Source organism: Bison bison, unplaced genomic scaffold, assembly GCF_000754665.1.
Source record: "Bison bison bison isolate TAMUID 2011002044 unplaced genomic scaffold, Bison_UMD1.0 scf7180017858151, whole genome shotgun sequence".
NCBI classification, from domain to species: Eukaryota; Metazoa; Chordata; class Mammalia; order Artiodactyla; family Bovidae; genus Bison; species Bison bison.
In genome coordinates this window covers 96183-104794 of record NW_011488724.1, presented here as the reverse complement: position 1 = coordinate 104794, position 8612 = coordinate 96183, and the positions used below count along the sequence as shown (strand labels likewise).

At 44.9% G+C, this 8612-nt stretch overlaps 1 protein-coding gene across 1 annotated transcript in view; it reads right to left on the bottom strand.

Annotated features, from left to right (window-relative positions):
• Window positions 1–8612, bottom strand: part of LOC105004758 (F-box only protein 42-like) — a 69303-nt gene that overhangs the window by 45936 nt on the left and 14755 nt on the right. The window lies entirely within an intron of this gene.

Below are 8612 nucleotides of genomic sequence, written 5' to 3'. Positions count from 1 at the left end.
AGGTGGGAAGGTGCGTGCCGCCGCGCACCGCCTCAGCCCGCCGCCACCGCCCCGCACCCCACTGCAGACCCCGGCAGGTTCTCCAAGGTCGGAACGCCGCCTGTGGAGCCAGGCTGGAGGGAAGGACGGCCTCAGAACCGCTCTCACCCGCCCTCCTTGGGACAACCAAGCAGGTTTACCAACGGCTTGAGACTGTAATAGATGTCAGTTAATTCACTTGTACTTCTCAGGGTCCGATGAGCACAAGTGCTCTTGATGCCAACTGATGGAGAGAAACTCAGTGCCTTGGTTATGCAACTAAGCCTCCCGTAACTGTAACCACCACTGTGTGACTGGTTACTGACTCCATTTTTCAGGTGCAGAAACTGAGGCACAGGATGTATCATTTCCCCAAAGCCACATTGCGGGGTAGTTGGGGTGCGGAGGTAGGATTTGAATTTAGGCGTAACTGGTTCCCAAGCTCTTTGTTCTTTCCATCATCATTATTGCGATGGGATGGTTTCCAGCAAAGTCCCCCTTCCAAGGGAGCAACCTGGTGTGTGGATGCCAACCTTCCTGAAGTATCTGTACAGCATGTGATCTAAGGGGGTGCCAGAGATATAGAGCCCAAGGACGTCAGTCTTCACCCCAGGCACCTAACAATGAAGCAACCTTGAACTGCCAGCCCACCACCCTGGGATAAAGTGGGCATTCCGGGACACCTCATAGGACATGGGGCTGGGTCAGAACCAAGTCTGCTCTCAAGTTGGGAAGGCAAGACGCTATTGAACAGATCTGGGTCAAGCTCACTCTGAAAAGCACTATCTGTGCTACACACTTGAATAATGCAAAGACCCCTGGTTAAACACTCATGGAGGGAGCTTTCTGGTGGTCCAGTCGTTAGAAATCTGCCTTGCAATGCAGGGGACACCAATTCAATCGCTCATGCTGGAGGATCCCACTTTCCCGGGGGGGGCAACTAAGCCTCTGCATGGCAGTTACTGAGCCAGTGGGCCCTAGAGCAGGTGCTCCACAAGAGAAGCCCCTGCCCACCACAAGTAGAGAAAGCCTGCTCAAAGCAACGAAGACCCTCCACAGCCAATAAGTAAAAAAATCTTAGGGGGGGAAAAAGCCTTTCAGTTAGAAAATGTCACAGCAAAAGAGAAACTTGGTAGTTATATGTAAAAATAAATATTAAAATCATATCATTAAAAATCCCAAGCTTGGCTTCCGGGTTGGCTCAGTGGTAAAGAATGTCTGCCGACGCAGGAGACACAGGTTTGGTCCCTAGTCCAGAAAGACTGTCCACGCCTCGAGACAACAGAGCCTGTGTGCCACAGCTACTGAGCTTGTGCTCCAGGCCCGGAGAGCCACAAATCCTGAGTCCATGTGCCACAACTGCTGAAGCCTGAGTGCTGTAGAGCCTGAGCTCTGCAACAAGACCAGAGGCTGTGATGAGAAGCCCATGCAGGCAACCAGAGTAGCCCCGCCCAGCACTGGAGAAAAGCCCTTGCAGCAGTGAAGACCCCCGCGTGTCAAGTAAGTAAAATTTTTAAAATCTCAAGCTTAAAAATTGTCATAGAACGTGTGAACAATTCCACACCCCCAAATACTCTGTAGAGCTCAGTGTTAGAAACACTGGACCAGCTTGTAAGTGCTTCCTTTTAAAAATGCAGGTTCTACCTTTTGGCTCTCTGGAGGTCAGCAACAATGAGCACCTTATGAAAGGCAGCAAAAAGGGAACCAAGAAGGAAGTGGTTGGTCTGTTTTCTAAGAAAGATTGGTATAATGTGAAAACATCAGCTATGTTCAATATAAGAAATATTGGAAAAACACTAGTAAAAACTCTGGGAACCAAAATCCCATCTGATGGCCTCTGGGGTTGTTGTTTTGAAGTGAGCCTTGCTGATGTGCAGAATGATGAAGTGGCATTTTAAAACTTCAAGCTAATTACTGAGGATGTTCAGGGCAAAAACTGCCTAATCTCCATGGCAATGATACCTCTGACAAAACATGCTCCATGGTCAAAAATGGCAGACTGTGATTGAAGCTCATGTTGATGTCAAGATTACTGATGGTTACTTGCTTGTTTGTTTTCTCTTGACTTTACTAAAAAAAAAAAAAAAGAAAGAAAGAAAATGAAACAATCAGATTCAGAAGAACTCTTATGCTCAGCTTTGACAGGTCCACCAAACCCAAAAGATGGTGGAAATCATGACCCAAGAGATGCAGACAAATGACTAGATAGAAGTGGTCAATAAGTTGATTTCAGACAGCATTGGAAGAGACCTAAAAGGTTTATCAGTCTATTTACCCACTCCATGATGTCTTTGTTAGAAAAGTTAAAACTGCATACACACACACACACACACACACACACACACACCTGGGGCATCCATGGTGCTTCAATGGAAAAGACCCCCCCTGCCAATGCAGGGCCTCAGGGTTTGATCCCTGGGTCACATAATTGAATCACTGTGCTGTACACCTGAAACTAACTCAACACTGTGAATCAAGTATATTTCAGTTACACTTTTTAATATAGATGAATAAATAATAAAGTAAAAATGCTGAAGAAGTTCAAGTTTGACTTGGGAAAACACATGCAGTTTTATAGTGAAGTGGTGATTCTGGAAAAGCTACTGGGGATGAGACAGGTACTAAAGTTGAATGAGCCAACAGATGTGGGCCATGCAAACAAGAATCTTTAAAATTCAGACTTTTAACGATGGTAAAAATCTTGTGTAAAAAACTAGGTTCCAGGGCCCAGGCTAGACACTGCCTCCAACTTCTTCTAAAGCTCCCCAGGGATTCTGATGGCCAGTTGGGTTTGGAACTGCTAGGTCATGATAGAACAAGTTCAAATACAGAACCACTCCACCGTGAATCTCCTAGCTCAAAGATAGCAGGGACTTTCTGTACACTGCTTTATCACCAAATAGAGACTGGCACACATTGGAGACTCATTAAGTATTTGTTGAACGAATAAATGAACTGGGAATTTGAAAACAAGGCATCCAGTCAAATATTAGCGAGTGCCCATGGCAACCCTCTCCACTGTTCTTGCCTGGAAAATTTCACTGCCAGAGAAGCCTGGAGGGCTGCGTCCATGGATCACAAAAAAGTTGGGACATGGCTTAGTGACTAAACAAGAACTATGTGCCAAGCCATAGTAATGTACTTAAAAAAAAAAAAGTCCAGTAATGTACTTTTAAATAAAACAACAAAGTCCTTGACCTCATGGAGGCCCCACAGTTTCCTGGGAGAGACAGAAAATGCTGTGTAAAAGGCCAATAAAAATTATCATTGATGATAAGCCCTAAGTATTATTATTACAGCAATGGCAGTCAGTGTATAATGTATACTCTTATTATATACCAAACCCTGCTACTTTAGCTTCCCTGGTAGCTCAGACGGTAGGTAGAGTCTGCCTGAAATGCAGGAGACCTAGGTTCTGTCCCTGGGTTGGGAAGGTCTCCTGGAAAAGGAAATGGCAACCTGCTTCAGTATTCTTGCCTGGAGAATCCCATGGACAGAAGAGCCTGGTGAACTGCAGTCCATGGGTTGCAAAGAGTTGGACAAGCAACTAACTTTTCTGTGTTGCACAACTTCTAAACACTGCTAAGTAAGTGCCTTTGTTGAGCTTATTTTGCAGCTGATGAACCTGATGAACACTGGGATTAAGAGGCTTAACCTAAAGTCACAGTGGGTTTGAACCCAGGTGGTCTCTCTTCAAAGACTGCTACTGAACTCTGTACAATGTTGCTTCTGACAAACAAAAGGAACATAAGATTAAGGTCAGTTAATATATGGCCTGGAATATCAGGAGAAAAACTGGATATTACCTCCTAGGTCGTGGAGATTTGGGGGTAGGGAGGATATATGATGAAATGGTGTTTTAGAACAATCTCTCTACATGGTGAAGACAGACTGGGACATGACTGGAGATGAGGGGACAAAACAAAGCTAGGATGAGGGGAGTGGCTATGATCCGATCCCTCTAGTATCGTCCAGAGGCCACCACTACAATTACTGAAATGAATTTCTTACGTATGTACTTACTTAGAGTAAATAATGTACGCACGTAAAACAAATTTCAAAGGGACAAAAGGACACATGATAAAAGTGAAGTCCAGCCCGTCTCCCAGCCACCTGGTAAACTTTGCCTCTCCACCAAGGTGACCACCGTTACAAGTCCCTTATATCTCTCTAGAGATGCATACACAAATACACATATAAATTTAAAAACCTACACAAAGCAAACTATACACACTGCTCTGTACCGTGTTGTTTTTCTAATAACTATAGTTCTTCGAGATCTTTTGAAGTCAGTTTATTTAGAACCACCTAAGTTTTGTTAGTAGTTCATTCTAGTCCTTTGCATGGCTGGTCCATATATTTTTAAAACAAATCCTCTAGAGATAGGCATTTGTTTCCAGTCTTCTGTGATTATAAACAAACAGCAATCAATATCCTTATACATTTATTTGCATATGAGTACATGTATCTGTAGGGAAATTTCCTAGAAATGCAGTTGCTGGGGGACTTCCCTGGGGAAGGACTGAGGCAGTCGAGTGGTTAAAACTTCACCTTCCAATGCAGAGGGTGTGGGTTCCGTCCCTGGTAAGGGAGCTAGGATCCTACATGCCTCCTGACCAGAAGACCAAAACATAAAACAGAAATAATATTGTAACATATGCAGTAGAATTTATAAAATGGTCCACATAAAGAAAATATTTTTAAAAATGGAATTTCTGGGTTAACAGACATGTACATTTTAAATACTGGTAGGGGGTTCATGGGCTTTCCTGGCAGTTCAGCTGGTAAAGAATCCACCTGCAATGCAGGAGACTCCAGTGCGATCCCTGAGTTGGGAAGATGCCCTGGTGAAGGGATAGGCTACCCACTCCAGTATTCTTGGTCTTCCCTGGTGGCTCAGAAATTAAAAATAATTTACCTGCAATGTGGGAGACCTGAGTTCAATCCCTGGGTTGGGACAATCCCCTGGAGGGCATGGCAACCCACTCCAGTATTCTTGCCTGGAGAATCCCCAGGGACAGAGGAGCCTGGCGGGCTACAGTCCATGGGGTCACAGTCAGATACGACTGAGTGGCAAAGCACAGCACAGAACAGGGGGTTCATAGAAAAATCAAGGGAATTCCAGAAAAACATCAACTTCTGCTCCAGTGACTAAGCTAAAGCCTTTGCTGTGTATGGAGTACAACAGGAAAATTCTGAAAGAGATGGGAATACCAGACCACCTTACCTGCCTCCTGAGAAACCTGTATGGAGGTCAAGAAGCAACAGGTGGAACTGTAGGGAAATTGAGAAAGGAGTATGTCAAGGCTGTATCTTGTCACCCTGTTTATTTAACTTATATACAGAGTACATCATGAGACATGCCGGGCTAGATGAAGCTCAAACCTGAATCAAGATTGCCAGGAGAAATATCAACAACCTCAGCCATGCAGATGATACCACCTAATAGCAGAAAGAGAAGAGGAACTAAAGAGCCTCTTGATGAAAGTGAAAGAGCATAGTGAAAAAGGTGGCTTAAAACTCAACGTTCAAAAAACTAAGATCATGGCATAAAATCCCATTGCTTCATGGCAAATAGATGGGGAAACAATGGAAACAGTAACAGTTTATTGGGCCCCAAAGTCACTGCAGATGGTGACTACAACCCATGAAATTAAAAGATGTTTGCTCCTTGGAAGAAAAGCTATGACCAACCTAGACAGTGTATTAAAAAGCAGAGACATCACCTTGCCAACAAAGGTTCATCTAGTCAAAGCTATAGTTTTTCCAGTGGTCATGTATGGATGTGAGAGTTGGACTATAAAGAAAGCTGAGCACTGAAAAATTGATGCTTTTGAACTGTGGTGTTGGGAGAGGACTCTTGAGAGTCCCTTGAAAACAGCAAGGAGATCAAACTAGTCCATCCTAAAGGAAATCAACCCTGAATATTCATTGGAAGGACTGATGCTGAACCTCCATGCTGAAGCTCCAATACTTTGGCCACCTGATGCAAAGAGCCAACTCACTGGAAAAGACCCTGATGCTGGGTAAGATTGAAGGCAAGAGAAGGGAGCAACAGAGGATGAGTTGGTTGGGTGGTATCATTGACTCAATGAACATGAGTTTTGAGCAAACTGGAGATAGTGAAGGACAGGGAAGCCAGGCATGCTACAGTCCATGGAGTCCCAAAGAGTCGGACAGGAATGAGCGACTGAACAAGAAGTGGCCATTTATTTCTTAACTGCCTACGTGGCCTCAACTTGGAAATCAGATGGAAAATGTTCTCACTATGGGCTTTACTCTTATATTTCTATCACATGCCAGATTGTTTCATGTCGTAGATCAAACGTACCTAAGTTCTGAGTGCAAATCCCTAAGCCCCAAACAGGGTATAACGAACATTTCATAAGAAAGAGAAGCTCATGCTTTAGGGTCTCTGCCTGTGCTTGTTTATGCCACTGCATCAACTTTTGGGGCTTTCCCCCTGGAGGAAGAACCTGCCACCACTTCCTTATTCATTTTTGGCCATGCCACACAGCATGTGGGATCTTAATTCCCCCACCAAGGATTGAACCAATACCCCCTGCATAAGAAGCATAGAGTTTTAACCAATGGACCACCAAGGAAGTCCCCTACTTCCTCAATTTTAGACTTCACTTGATTCCGTCCCTTCATTTTAGAGATGAGGAAGGGACTTGCCCAAGATCACAGGCCTACATGATTAATTAGGGCAGGCCTCTTGATTACCTATTTGGTGTAACAAAAGCTGTTTCCTTTGCAGCATCCTCAAATGATCTCCAAGATATCTATCTTTATGGTCTCCTGGAAGATTCAGTCAGGAATGCTCAACAAACTCCTTTGCTAAAGCTCTTTGCCAAATGTTAACACGATTGTGAGAAACTATCGCCCTCTGCTGGTAACATGCAGTAACTTACAAAGCCTTAACCGACTGCAGCAAGGAAAAACTAATCAATCCCACCTCAAACAGTGAGACTTAGCTGATGCCCGATTGATGGTCTCATCGACCATGTTGCTGCCAAGGCGGTTAGAACAATTTTCTTACAAGAATGAGTTCAGGGCTTCCCTGGTGGCTCAGTGGTTGAGAACCCACCTGCCAGTGCAGGTACTTGGTCAGCCCCTGGTCAGGAAAGACTCCACACGCTGCAGGGTAGCTAAGCCTGCGCACCGCATCTTATCGGAAATCTGCGCTGTGGGGCCCACGGGCTGGAGCTACTGAGCCCGCACACCTATAGCCTACGCTCTGCAACAAAAGCCCCTGCAGTGAGAAGCCCACACGCCGCAATAATGCAGTAGCCCTAGAGCCTGGCGCTGGGAGGGACTGGGGGCAGGAGGAGAAGGGGACGGCAGAGGATGACATGGCTGGGTGGCATCACCGACTCGATGCACATGAGTCTGGGTGGACTCCAGGGGTTGGTGATGGACAGGGAGGCCTGGCGTGCTGCGATTCATGGGGTCGCAGAGTCGGACACGACGGAGCGACTGGACTGGACTGAAAGCCCATGCAGCAATGAAGACCCACCGCAGCCATAAATAAGTAATCTTTTTTTTTTTTTTTAAGAATTGAGTTCACAGGAGGATGTATTTAAAGTATAGTTCCAGAGAGTGAACAAAACAAAATCTTCGATCTTTCAAGTTGGTCAAGACTTTAATGGTATTAGTAGTATTTTAGAGCAGAGTATTTGAACTGCTGAAAAGTGAAAGGGAAGTCGCTCAGTCGTGTCCAACTCTTTGTGGCCCCATGAACTTTAATCCACCACACTCCTCTGTCCATGGGATTTTCCAGGCAAGGGTACTGCAGTGGGTTGCCATTTCCTTCTCCAGAGATCTTCCCGACCCAGGGATCGAACCCAGGTCTCCCGCATTGTAGGCAGATGCTTTAGCATCTGAGCCACCAGGGAAGTCATTTGAACTGCTAGTGGAATATATATGTGAAGTGCCAATGAGAAACCTAGCTATATGAGTTGGAAACATTAGGTCAGTTCAAGGTTGGAGATGAACTTTGGGAGTCACCAACTGTGGGTGGCTTACACCAGAGGCATGTTGGTAAACAATGGACTGAGGACAGACGAAGAGATGATTGAAATTCCAGACACAGGAAGTCATGAAACCAGAAAGCTAGTAAGCATGTTACTGTAACTTCTAAATAAAGACTAGTAACAGCTTCAGCAATATGTGAACCGTGAACTTCCTGATGTTCAAGCTGGTTTTAGAAAAGGCAGAGGAACCAGAGATCAAATTGCCAACATCCGCTGGATCATGGAAAAAGCAAGAGAGTTCCAGAAAAACATCTATTTCTGCTTTATTGACTATGCCAAAGCCTTTGTGTGGATCACAATAAACTGTGGAAAATTCTGAAAGAGATGGAAATAGCAGACCACCTGACCTGCCTCTTGAGAAACCTGTATGCAGGTCAGGAAGCAACAGTTAGAACTGGACATGGAACAATAGACTGGTTTCAAATAGGAAAAGGAGTATGTCAAGGCTGTATATTGTCACCCTGCTTTTTGAACTTATATGCAGAGTACATCATGAGAAACGCTGGACTGGAAGAAACACAAGCTGGAATCAAGATTGCTGGGAGAAATATCGATAAC